Genomic DNA, 14292 nt, shown 5'->3' on the forward strand with positions numbered 1-14292 from the left:
GGTAATATTGTATTCCTTGGTTCTATATATAATGATAAATTGGAAGTTTTTTATGTGTTTGGTGTGAAAGTCAAAATAGTTTAATTATTTCAACCTTTAAAACTAAAATCAGTGAATTAAGTAAACAAGTAAGTAAAGTAATTTTTCTTGAATTCTTATTAAAATAGTTTAGGTTAGTATTAACGAAATAAAATGTTATATGTCTTTTAAAGCAAACAATGAAACCTGTACTATAAACATTTTATTTTATTCGTAGTTAGAGAAGTTCATGACGTCTAGTAGTAAGTTTCTCAACCATGACGCTTTCTTGTTCGAGAGTTTTCCTTGTTTGTCGTCGAATTTATACATGATGACGTGTAGTGAAGTATCTTATAAATGTTTGGAAGAATGACCACTGTAGTTTAACGGTATATTTTTTATTGTAATGTAGCACAAAAAATTTTATGGTAAAAGAGAAAGATATTTCGCACTTAATAAAAAAATATATTTGATTTGCCAATGACCAGTATTCGCTATTCAAGATGGCGGATGATGATACTCACAACCATGCCCATGACACGCTCGTGCTGACTAGAAGTGTTCCAGCGTCATGCGGAGGAAGTGCGAGGCGTATCATCTCTAATATTAATGCTACGCCAGAAAGTGATGGTTTGAGTAACCAAGTTCAACCTTCCGTTGAGGTTAGTACAGCTGACATTCTACAACAGGCTTTTCAAGAAGCGTCTGAAGAACTTGAACAAATTACTGTAACATATAAAAATGTGCAAAATGTTGTTGGTACTGCAGACGTTCATAGTCAATTCTCAAAAAATGATGAACTCGCTGTTACTGTTGGAGACTCTTCCAACATTCATATTAATCGTGTTAATTCACAAAATGTTGAAAATGGTCTTAGTATATCCAACGTGACTAATAATGTTGGGCTAGTCAACAGACAAGATGTTAACAGTAACAACAGTATTGTTAATGACAAAAAGGAAACAAGTCCTAATTTAGAAGTAAGAGCACTGCCGCTTGGAAGTGAAATTCAAAATGTGAATTCTGTGTGTTCAGATCTTGTTAACCAAATAGTAGCAGTTGATGGGACCAATGGAGTAAGACTGATCAACAGTGGTGATTTTCTAAGTACAAGCAATCATAATGTTCAGCCTTATGATCTACAGAGTTTCATTGTAGCAATTCCTGATGTGACCGATGGACTTACTGATAATATTTCTTTTGTAGCACCTGGCTTGTAAGGAAGTTCTTCCTTGGTCAGCCAGCTTCCTGACGGTGTGTCTGCTATTGCACAGGGGTTATCAGAAAATTCATCTGTAGAATCCCTGTGTGATGTGTCATTTACAACAGTGCCTGCAAGTTCAATTTTTACTACGTGTAGTGCCAGCAGTAGACATATCAGTACAATATCAAGAACAACTAGCTTACCACTACCAGTATCAACATCGGAGGTTTTCTGTTGTATCTCAGAGTTTGTCAGAAGATTCACAGACTATATCAGTGGTTCCACGTAGTTTGGCACAACCTTTCAGTTTTCTGTGACACAAGCAACGTTGCCAGATGAAGGTATAAAGCACATTCAGAGATTTCCTGTTTTTGGAGGCCTGCAGAATGTGTTTCCAAGTGTTTCACCCTGCCGAAAAACTAGTTATTTGTGGAAAATAAAATTATTTATTTTATATCGATTATTTGATAACTGTTTCTTATATACTTTTCAAAACAAGAAACGCAAAAGGGATATTTTTGTTATTTTAAAGAGAAATATATGTAATAACGTTACAAGCTCAGAGTATGTGATGTTACACGTGTTAAGGCACTGATTGTCAGACCAAAATGACAATAAAAGTTGTGCACTTTGAAAACGGAGGAAAACATTGGATTTTCGCCAAAACGCATGCGTGTCCAATAAATTTGTTTGAGAGATCTATATGTTCTGAAAGTGCAACATGTGCAAAATCCCTATAAAAGAGACGGGTTCTCGGTTTCCATAGCTCACTGTTAAGCCACCGACACGCAATACAGTTTCGCCAAGACTGACTGAAGCACAACGCAACAACACCATTGGTCGCTTGGAAGCAGGCGAATCTCGATCAGATGTTGCCAGAGCTGTGAATGTCTACCCAAGCACCATGCCAAGGCTATGCAATCGTCACCAACAACATGGATGAACTTGTGACCGTCCACGATCTGGCAGACCTCGTGTGACCACGTCCGCAGAAGATCGCAACATCCGGTTACGTCAACTTCTAGATAGGACCACCACTACGACGTCTACTGCCTCAACCATACCAGGGCTGCGTAGGATTTCCGATCAGTCCGTACGCAACCGTCTACGAGATTCTTAGGCCCCATGTGCAAATCATCATGGTGAACGTCAACAACGTTTTTCAACATGACAACGCCCGTCCTCACACAGCCCGACTCACCACTGTCTTCTTGAGACACCACAACATCAACGTTTTTCCCTGGCCTCCAGATAACCAGATTTAAACCCCATCGAACATCTTTGGGAAGAGTTGGACCGACGTCTGCGACGTCGTCAACCTCAACCGCAGACTCTACCTCAGCTTGCAGCTGCTTTTGCAGGCTGAGTGGACAGCTATTCCACAGGAAGTGATTCGTCATCTCATTAGTTCCATGGGCATAGTGGTACATCTTGTATAAACGTAATGGTAAAATAATTTATAAATATCCGAAGAAAAGTTTTCAGTTATCATTTGAAGAGAAAGAATCAACTTTAAATGTTATGTACGTAAGTCGTCTCTAATGTAGAATTGAACTACTCTGGTGTTAATTAGCTCCGTGTTTGTAGCCCGCACTCCTTTGGTGTAGACAACCAAAGATCATCTGGGGAAATGTAAAATTATATCTTTGGTTTATATATCTCTGTGAATCTCTTGTATATTTATACGTTTGGTGTCACTACTGAGACGGCTTAAGAACGTTAATATTTTCAAATAAAATCAGGAAACTAAATATGCGGACGAAGTTTGCCGTGGGCGGTGATGACTAGCTGCTATATTCTAGTCTTACACTGTCAAATAGTTACCTGTTAGTTGGTTTGTTATTTTTTACACAAGAACAATTGTCAAGTTTGACACTTAGCTGTAAAAGTTTTGTATTAAGTTATCGTGATATTTGTAGACTGGTTCGTAACATTAAACCGTTGCTCTGATCTCTTTATAATGAGTGGAATTTTAGCTCCCAACAGTGGTAAACTAGATTTCTAATGCTGTAATTTGTTTCTTCGTTGCTAACTAGAGAAAGTTGTGAATCGTAATGATAACGTTACGATCAAAAGACGTAATAATAAAAGCTTGAAGCTATTAAAAGATGACGTCTATACATCCTACAAACAGACATATTTATAGGCTTAAGCACATCGTGGTACAAAGAAACTGAACTCAGAAATCAACTTATATAGAACAAAAAACATCAAAATTCTCCTAAATACCAGAAACTTATTACAATCAATCTATATCACAAACCAAAGACCTTCAATATTTATTCAACAATTACATAATCCGCGATCGGACATCAACAATGAACCCTTTCTGATTAACGGTTTCAAAGCCTTAACGAGTTTTCGACATAATAAGAACTCTTAAACTTAATCATAAAGTGTTATATTTAAGACAACTTCATTTAAGCTACTTTGTTTTACTTATATTCTTTTTATTATTTTACTCAGTTGTATGCCGTCAAATAGGTCTTCAAATGTACAGATGTTACTAAAGTAATACTTCATAGGTCCCTCACACAAATGTTCGACTTCCTTGTTTTTCTGTTCGCAAACTATCACGTACCAATTTTCATTGTATTAATTTGCACTCTGTTCTCACTTTGATTTCAAACGTCACACCTCATAACATGCCTTATAAATAATCTAAGAGCGAGGTGAAAAGAAATATTTTATTCCTGAACATCCTTGGTATTATTATAATATCCAAGTACCCACCACGATTTAAACATAAACAGAAATTTTAAAGTAGATAGAGTTGTTTCTAGCCCAGAGAGCGAATCAGTCAACGTGTGTTTAATGAATTATTTGGATCGCTGTTTGCTACTGACGAAACTGTATTACTCAGATAAAGAAATTCTTAAGTAGATAGAGTTGTTTCTAGGCTACAGAGCGAATCAGTCAACGTGTGTTTAATGAATTATTTGGATCGCTGTTTGCTACTGACGAAACTGAATTACTTCCTATATTATCTTATTTTTCCTTCTGACGTTAGTACTGTAGTTATCGTGGCTGTAAATGTGACCAACAACTTTTAAAGAAAGGTATAAACTAATTTCTTATCATTACGTGGACCAGACACTGAATTCGTGATAACGAGGAATTTACTTTAAAGACGGCTTGTACGGGTATCAAAATATTAATTAAAATAGAGCACAAAACTGTTTGCTCTTTTTCTTAACCTTAAGATAACCTAGAAAGGTCGAAACGTTATTCCGTACTCTATTTTAATTGAAATTTTAATACCCATACCAGCCGTTTTCAGATTACACAAAGTGAATTGTTGTCACAAGATAATTTAAAATAATTAACCAAAAAAGACTGATGCTACAACATTATTTTGAGTCTAATGTCTTTCATTTCACATGTCTACACAGAGAGTATAATATTTATAAATATTGTTATGTTTCATTACCTGTGTAACAGATGAAAAACATGATTCTCCACGTTTCGGCATGAACCCAGTCAGAAAAAAGAAACCTTAGAAATTGTCCTATTCTATAACAACATGAACAGTTGAAAATTATATCATTGTGAATTTGATATATATCATAAAATTCATTATCTTTGCTATCTCCATTAATATAAAGTGGGGTCAGTTTATTTGTTTCTGAATTTCGCGCAAAGCTACACGAGAGTTATCTCCGCTAGCCGTCTTTAATTTACCAGCGTAAGACTAGAGGGAAGGCAGCTAGTCATCACCACCCACCGCCAACTCTTTGGCCACTTTTTTTACCAATGAATAGTGGGATTGACCGTCACATTGTAACGCCTCCACGGCTGAAAGGGCGAGCATGGTTGATGCGATGAGGATTCGAACCGGCGACCCTCAGATTATGAGTCAAACGCCTTAACCCACTTGGCCATGCCGGCTCGACAGGGTCAGCCATCTTGCAATGTAGGCTACTTTATTCAAATAAATTTTTCTGCATCGATCAATCTATAAGGCTTTAGAAAGAAAACATTTAGACACAAAAAAAGTAAAAAATATGCATAAGTTCAAATTATAACCAAGAACAGTTTACAAGAGATGACCAAATATACACAAAAAATCTTCGTTTTCGTGAAATACTAGAAAAAGTATAAACATCATCCAAACATATATTGCTACTACAGAGTAATTAATGTTTAAAAAACGTGTTTATGAAATATTTATTTAGATTTTATTATGAGAAGAACAATCAATCAGCACTTACCGTCACATGGAGAACATTCAGCTGGTTCACAGTGAAAACGTTATTTGTGAATTTACTAATCCGTACAACGTTGAGAATGACGTTTAACTAGGGAAGAAATAAGTTAATTTGTTATCGTTTCGTGTACTGTATTTTGTCTTCTTTTCACTTAATAATTTAAAATAACCAAGTGAACCAAAGTACAATATTACAAAAATATATTACATGTTGTTACAAAGACTGGGACAAATACACTGCTGCCCAAAATCTTAAGGCCAATGAAGGCCAAATTGATCTCCTTCCATGGAACAATGGAGCTTCAGGTTATACAGGGGCGCCAATCAGCAGCCGGCTACATTGAAATGTTGGAGAGAGCATCCTTATTAACTGAAGGCCCTCGCTTGTGTGGAAATGACTGGATCTTTCAGCTGAACAACGCTCCAATCCACAATGCTTGCAGGACAGAGGACTTTTTCATGGCGAATAACGTGATTCTTTTCGACCATCCAGCGTGTTTACCCGAACTGAATCCCATTGAAAATATTTAGGGGTGGATGGTAAGGGAAGTGTATAGAAATGGACGTCAATTCCAAACAGTGCATGATCTTCGTGAAGCCATCTTCACAACTTGGAATAACATTCCAGCCAACCTTCTGCAAACGCTTATATCGACCATGCCAAAGCGAATGTTTGAAGTTATTCACAATGATGGCCGTGCAACTCACTACTGAGACCTTTTGAGGGGGATTTCCTACCCGGTTCAGGACTTCCTTTTCATGTGGTCTTAAACATTTGACCAGCTAGTATTTAGGCTAATTTCATAGTGTTCACATTTTACCTATTAAATGCTAAAAAGTTTTTTATTTTTATTTTCCCTTTTCTTATTTTCATCTTTCGAAGCTCTACTCAAATAAGTGGTTGAGTCTAACAACGCAAAATGCATATTTTTTCTTTATGTTCATTGGCCTTAAGATTTTGACCAGAAGTGTATGTAATGATATAACATAAACGTTACTTTTATATAAAGAAAGACTGTCTCATGTGGCAAAACTAAAACCTAAACAGAAAAATAGTATAAAGTTAAGCAAGCTAAGAAAGTCGTGTTTAAGTAATAATTTCAAAGAAATTTAGTGAAATAAAAGAGAGAGGCTATCCATTTAGAGACTGCAGTACTTAAGAGTAATGATAGACTAGGATTCCAAGTGTTTCACCCTGCCGAAATCAAAGAAAATGGTCACCCATTATATTTATTCCTTGGCCAACGTTCTTTTGACGAATTAAACTACACAAACAAGTAAGAGCAAAAAAAAAAAATAAAAAAGTAGGTGAAAACAAATGTGAAACGTTTATCCCACTAACTAAAGAAGAAAATATAAAGCAAAGTGTGTGTGTGTATCCGGTAAAAATATACACAGTCTTGTAGACTGGCGTGGTAAACTATGGTTGTTCTATCACATTTCACTTTATAATACATTCTGCTTACCGCTTCCTATATTGTGAAAGGTCCTTTCCAAGTATTTCATGCACGAAAAACAACACACACAAAATCAACCTGTCGGACTCATGAGCGATAAAAAGACCATTCAAAGTATTTGTTACGATACGTTATGCGCATGTACGTTAATATTGTAAAGAGGTCGATAACAATTACAATTCAAAATTTTCTAAAACAACAGTTTTTTCGACTACAACCTGATCACGTCAGCGGAGCTAGCGTCTCGCCGGCTCAGTCAATCGATAAAAGATTTCTCCAGCTTACTTGACTGGTCTGTGTGCATCTGCTTTTGACAATCCGATAAAAAAGTCAGTTTTATATATATATGCAGATTTAAAATAAATGGTAAACATATCATACACGTATTAAATATCTTTTGAACCCAACGGATAGCTCTACTTATCGATGAATAGATTTAGATTTGAATTTCTGGCAGAGCAACACAAGGGCTTTTTCTGCACTACTTGTCCCTAATTTAGTAGTGAAAACTAGAGATAAGGAGCTAGTCATCATCACCCACTACCAACAAATAGTGAGTAGGATTGACTGTCACATTATAATACCTCATGAATTAAAGGGTGAGTAAGTTTAGTGGGACGGGTATTCCAATTCCCGAACCTCAAATTGTGAGTGAAGCACCCTAATGTCCTCAGAGAACAGACACATGATAGATTCTAAAGTATATAGTTTATACATGTATAACATAAAATTAAGCAACCATGATTATTAATAAATTATGAATTTTGAAACAACGTAAATATCCTACTACAATAAGTAATCAAACAAGAATTAAAACCGCAATCACAAATCTATAAACTTTTGTCAGATATAAAAGACTGTTTGGTGTAGATAGTATTATTTTTTTGTTTTTGTAACTCATTTTTATTGAGGCTATCGAATGCTGTGTTAATAATCCGTTGATGTTGAGGATATGGAGATTTGTAGAAGATATAAGTAATAAACATGTATATAACAACGATCAAACGAGCCAAAATAGAGAGAAAATTAAAGTCACGCGAAATAAAAGATCGGTCAGAGAAAAGTTAAATCTAAAGTTAACGATTTTGGGAATAAAAGGGTTAATATCTTAGAACAAGACTAATAATTTTGAATGATATAAGAAGAAGAAATTGTCTCGCAAAAGGGTGTTCTAAAGTAATTGAACAAAAGGGTGTTCTAAAGTAATTGAACAAAAGAGTGTTCTAAAGTAATTGAACAAAATGGTGTTCTAAAGTAATTGAACAAAAGGGTGTTCTAAACTAATTGAACAAAAGGGTGTTCTAAAGTAATTGAACTCACCTGAGTGGATGATTATTAGAAATAAAAATTATGAAATATAGTTCGGCTTGTCAATTCAATTTTAAAGTAATTGAATTGTCATAACTGGACTTTTGACAAAACAAAGTGTTTAAGATACAACTATGATATCTATAGTGTAAGGAATCTTTGTATAATATACACGTTTAAGTTGTTTCAAATACATATATTATTTTAATTGTCGATTTTATTGCCGTCAATTCAAAGACACCTACTGCAGAAGAATCCTCAGCCTAACACACCTATATATTTACATTACTATATATACTACAAAAAACAGTTAACGACAAATTTATTCCCAATTTCCCATGTCTATACACTTATCTGTAGACCAAAGTAAGCATTAAATTTTATAAATTTCTGATTGTGGTTCTAATTCTTGCGAAAGTTATAATTATCAGGGATATGGCTATTACTGAAAGTTTATGGACGTTGCGTCCATTTCATGGACATATAAAAACTGAACAAATAAACGGGAAAAATAAAAGAAAATTTTAAATGAAAGCAGGGATCGTTTGTTATTCCTAGAATTGCTATAAGTATCAAAACAAAATAAATACTAAAATAAATATATACAAACAAGTGATACCAGTTGGATATGTTTTAAAACGATTCGTACATGTAAACGAAGCAGTTTAAATTTTCATGTGAAATTAAGGATTGAATATTATTTAAAAATTTCTCCAACCAGCATCGCTTTTTTTGTGTACCTTTTATTGTTAAATTTATTTTGTTTTGGGCCTGACATGGCCAGGTGGTTAGGGCTCTGGACTCGTAATCTGAGTGTCGCGGGTTCGAATCCCCGTCACATTAAACATGTTCGCTGTTTCAGCCGTGGAATAGTTGTAATGTGGAGTCAATCCCACTATTCATTGATAAAAGGGTAGCTCAAAAGTTGAGCTTACATTGCTTAGTTAGGGACGGTTAGCACTGATAGCCTTCATGTAGCTTTGCGTGAAATTCAAACAAAAACAAATATTCTCTTTTAAATATTTCTATGTATAAACACCGATCTCTACTTTCCGTTAAACTTTTATTTCTCTTTCCTATTTTTATACCTGCTCATCAGGAAGTTTGGTCACATTCCTTGACTAACCAGGTCCGTGCGCAGAATGTTTGAAAGGGGAGTTCCAATTTGTGAGATCAAAAGCCAACACATACTGTACAAGCACGGTCTAGGGCTTGCTTCCTTAAAATATTTTGTTCTAAATACGTGCTAAGATATTAAGTTTGAAAGCCATTTTACAAGAACAATTTTATGGCTCTTTACATAAATTCTTCAAGCATCCCGTGGAAAGTCAACAAATCATTATCCTGTTTAAATACTGCATGGAGAGCTAGAATTACCTTAAAATAAATATATACGTTTTATTATAGTAAAATACTGTATTATCTACATGCAGAGTAGTTATTAATTGTTAAATTACATTATTAATTTAAATATCTCTGTACAGCAATAGTATATTAGCTGTTTCAGTCATTGTTACCGTGTACGTACATGTACACACTATTGAAATTACATATCAGCATGCTTCCTTTTCTTGGTACGGCCCGGCATGCTCGCCCTTTCAGTCGGGGAAGGGGGGCGTTGTAATGTTCGGTCAATTCCACTATTCGTCGGTAAAAGTGTAGCCCAAGAGTTTACGGTGGGTGATGATGACTAGCTGCTTTCCCTCTAGTCTTACTCTGCTAAATTAGGGACGGTAAGCGCAGATAGCTTTCGAGTAGCTTACGTGAAATTCAACAAACAAACAAATCATTCTCTTAGGGTTCGTTTCCATGTTTATATGCAGTTTGAATATTGATTGCAGTGTCGTAATGATTATGGATTAAAGTTAGAATATAAAATCTTTCTTGTCTTCTGTCCATCTAGAACCAGGTTTTGACATGTGACTTTGTTTTCATTTGTTAAGTTTTACAACTTGCTTTAATGTGCCTTCCAAGGCAGAGACGTCAACAGATACAAATGGCCCAGACATATCTCTGAACCTTTGAAAGAGTCTGTATACATCTTAATCGAATATTCATAAGACGAAGAACAGATACTAAACATTCCCATGAACATGAACTTAGTGGCACTGTTGGAAAGAGTTTCAGTAAGCGAAAAATATTTGGTACATTGAAGTACGTTTAAACAATCAACCAGAATGTGAAGCCTATCCTAGAAAGGTATAGAAAGTAATTTTGTCTTCCAACGATGAAGTGTTTCATCAAAAATCTTCCCTTGATGACGAGAAACCCACTCGAAATATAAATGTATCTTAGTACGAATCTCCTTATCAGTAAAAATCTTCTCTGTAAAAAATTATAGGTTGTCTAATATCAGAGATAGAAACCTCTTTTGCGAGATTAGATAATGTAAGCTTCTGAATTGATGGTTTTCGTGTACATCAAATCTGAAGGAAAGGTTACCCGTCAAGAAAAGGAATGGTTACTATTTTCTTAAAGTAATGCTCCACGGAAATATATTCTGCATTGACACATTGGGCTTTTCGGTAACTGTCTTGTAGCATGCTAACATTAATGTTAAATTTGTTTGCGGCATTACTGTTGTGTTTTAAGATACGATGTGAAATTATTTGACCGCAATAAGTACCTTATAACACTCTTATCTTAAGGAAATCACCCTATTATAAATATGTGCGTGGCACCGCTCTATTCACGAACTACATAAACGGTTTTCTCGGTATTATTGATACTTTTACCGTGATCCGTTCAACGTCCCATGTTTAGAGGTTGGATGATGAAATAGACATATTTAAGGCATAAATATAATTCTATTGCAATTAATAGTTGCTCTATGAGAAAAAAAAACCAATAATATTCAGTAGACAACAACGTTGTATTTAAAGGATCAGTCCATAATAACACTCGCCCAGAAGGTAGAATTGAACTACTCTGACGTTAATCAGCTACGGGTTTGAAGCCCGCACTCCGGACCACCGAAGATCATCTGGGCGGTAATATGGTATTCCTTGGTTCTATATATAATGATAAATTGGAAGTTTTATGTGTTTGGTGTGAAAGTCAAAATAGTTTAATTATTTCAACCTTTTAAAAATAAAATCAGTGAATTAAGTAAACAAGTAAGTAAAGTAATATTTGTTGAATTCTTATTAAAATAGTTTAGGTTAGTATTAACGAAATAAAATGTTATATGTCTTTAAAGCAAACAATGAAACCTGTACTATAAACATTTTATTTTATTCGTAGTTAGAGATGTTCACGACGTCTAGTAGTAAGTTTCTCAACCATGACGCTTTCTTGTTCGAGAGTTTTCCTTGTTTGTCGTCGAATTTATACATGATGACGTGTAGTGAAGTATCTTATAAATGTTTGGAAGAATGACCACTGTAGTTTAACGGTATATTTTTTATTGTAATGTAGCACAAAAAATTTTATGGTAAAAGAGAAAGATATTTCGCACTTAATAAAAAAATATACTTGATTTGCCAATGACCAGTATTCGCTATTCAAGATGGCGGATGATGATACTCACAACCATGCCCATGACACGCTCGTGCTGACTAGAAGTGTTCCAGCGTCATGCGGAGGAAGTGCGAGGCGTATCATCTCTAATATTAATGCTACGCCAGAAAGTGATGGTTTGAGTAACCAAGTTCAACCTTCCGTTGAGGTTAGTACAGCTGACATTCTACAACAGGCTTTTCAAGAAGCGTCTGAAGAACTTGAACAAATTACTGTAACATATGAAAATGTGCAAAATGTTGTTGGTATTGCAGACGTTCATAGTCAATTCTCAAGAAATGATGAACTCGCTGTTACTGTTGGAGACTCTTCCAACATTCATATTAATCGTGTTAATTCACAAAATGTTGAAAATGGTCTTAGTATATCCAACGTGACTAATAATGTTGGGCTAGTCAACAGACAAGATGTTAACAGTAACAACAGTATTGTTAATGACAAAAGGAAACAAGTCCTAATTTAGAAGTAACAGCACTGCCGCTTGAAGTGAAATTCAAAATGTGAATTCTGTGTGTTCAGATCTTGTTAACCAAATAGTAGCAGTTGATGGGACCAATGGAGTAAGACTGATCAACAGTGGTGATTTTCTAAGTACAAGCAATCATAATGTTCAGCCTTATGATCTACAGAGTTTCATTGTAGCAATTCCTGATGTGACCGATGGACTTACTGATAATATTTCTTTTGTAGCACCTGGCTTGTCAGGAAGTTCTTCCTGGTCAGCCAGCTTTTGACGGTGTGTCTATTGCACAGGGGTTATCAGAAAATTCATCTGTAGAATCCCTGTGTGATGTGTCATTTACAACAGTGCCTGCAAGTTCAATTTTTACTACGTGTAGTGCCAGCAGTAGACATATCAGTACAATATCAAGAACAACTAGCTTACCACTACCAGTATCAACATCGGAGGTTTTCTCTATTGTATCTCAGAGTTTGTCAGGAAATTCACAGACTATATCAGTGGTTCCACGTAGTTTGGCACAACCTTTCAGTCTTTCTGTGACACAAGCAACGTTGCCAGATGAAGGTTTAAAGCACATTCAGAGATTTCCTGTTTCTGAGGCTTGCAGAATGTGTTTCCAAGTGTTTCACCCTGCCGAAAAACTAGTTATTTGTGGAAAATAAAATTAATTATTTTATATCGATTATTTCATAACTGTTTTTATATACTCTTCAAAACAAGAAACGCAAAAGAGATATTTTTGTTATTTTAAAGAGAAATATATGTAATAAGGTTACAAGCTCAGAGTATGTGATGTTACACGTGTTAAGGCACTGATTGTCAGACCAAAATGACAATAAAAGTTGTGCACTTTGAAAACGGAGGAAAACATTGATTTTCGCCAAAACGCATGCGTGTCCAATAAATTTGTTTGAGAGATCTGCATGTTCTGAAAGTGCAACATGTGCAAAATCCCTATAAAAGAGACGGGTTCTCGGTTTCCATAGCTCACTGTTAAGCCACCGACACGCAATACAGTTTCGCCAAGACTGACTGAAGCACAACGCAACAACGCCATTGGTCGCTTGGAAGCAGGCGAATCTCGATCAGATGTTGCCAGAGCTGTGAATGTCTCACCCAAGCACCATGCCAAGGCTATGGAATCGTCACCAACAACATGGATGAACTTGTGACCGTCCACGATCTGGCAGACCTCGTGTGACCACGTCCGCAGAAGATCGCAACATCCGGTTACGTCACCTTCTGGATAGGACCACCACTACGACGTCTACTGCTCCTCAACCATACCAGGGCTGCGTAGGATTTCCGATCAGTCCGTACGCAACCGTCTACGATTCTTAGGCCCCATGTGCAAATCATCATGGTGAACGTCTACGACGTTTTTCAACATGACAACGCCCGTCCTCACACAGCCCGACTCACCACTGTCTTCTTGAGACACCACAACATCAACGTTTTTCCCTGGCCCTCCAGATAACCAGATTTAAACCCCATCGAACATCTTTGGGAAGAGTTGGACGTCGACAACCTCAACCGCAGACTCTACTCAGCTTGCAGCTGCTTTGCAGGCTGAGTGGACAGCTATTCCACAGGAAGTGATTCGTCATCTCATTGCTTCCATGGGCATAGTGGTACATCTTGTATAAACGTAATGGTAAAATAATTTATAAATATCCGAAGAAAAGTTTTCAGTTATCATTTGAAGAGAAAGAATCAACTTTAAATGTTATGTACGTAAGTCGTCTCTAATGTAGAATTGAACTACTCTGATGTTAATTAGTCTTCGTGTTTGTAGTTCGCACTCCTTTGGTGTGTAGACCACCAAAGATCATCTGGGAAATGTAAAATTATATCTTTTGGTTTATATGTCTCGGTGAATCTCTTTGTATATTTATACGTTTGGTGTCACTACTGAGATGGGCTTAAGAACGTTTATATTTTCAAATAAAATCAGGAAACTAAATATGCGGACGAAGTTTGCGGTGGGCAGTGATGAATTAAATGCTTTACCCTAGTTTTACACCACAAACAGTTACCTGTTAGCTGGTTTGTTATTTTTACACAAGAACAATTCGTCAAGTTTGACACTCGCTTTCGTACAAGTTTTGTATTGGTT

At 35.9% G+C, this 14292-nt stretch overlaps 1 non-coding gene across 1 annotated transcript; it reads right to left on the bottom strand.

The window, feature by feature from the left end:
* Window positions 1-11096: 11096 nt before the first annotated feature.
* TRNASTOP-UCA (transfer RNA opal suppressor (anticodon UCA)) lies at window positions 11097-11183 on the bottom strand. Its single transcript has one exon. It is a non-coding gene; the product is annotated as a tRNA-Sec (tRNA).
* Window positions 11184-14292: the final 3109 nt, after the last annotated feature.

Source organism: Tachypleus tridentatus, chromosome 9 (assembly GCF_004210375.1).
Source record: "Tachypleus tridentatus isolate NWPU-2018 chromosome 9, ASM421037v1, whole genome shotgun sequence".
NCBI classification, from domain to species: Eukaryota; Metazoa; Arthropoda; class Merostomata; order Xiphosura; family Limulidae; genus Tachypleus; species Tachypleus tridentatus.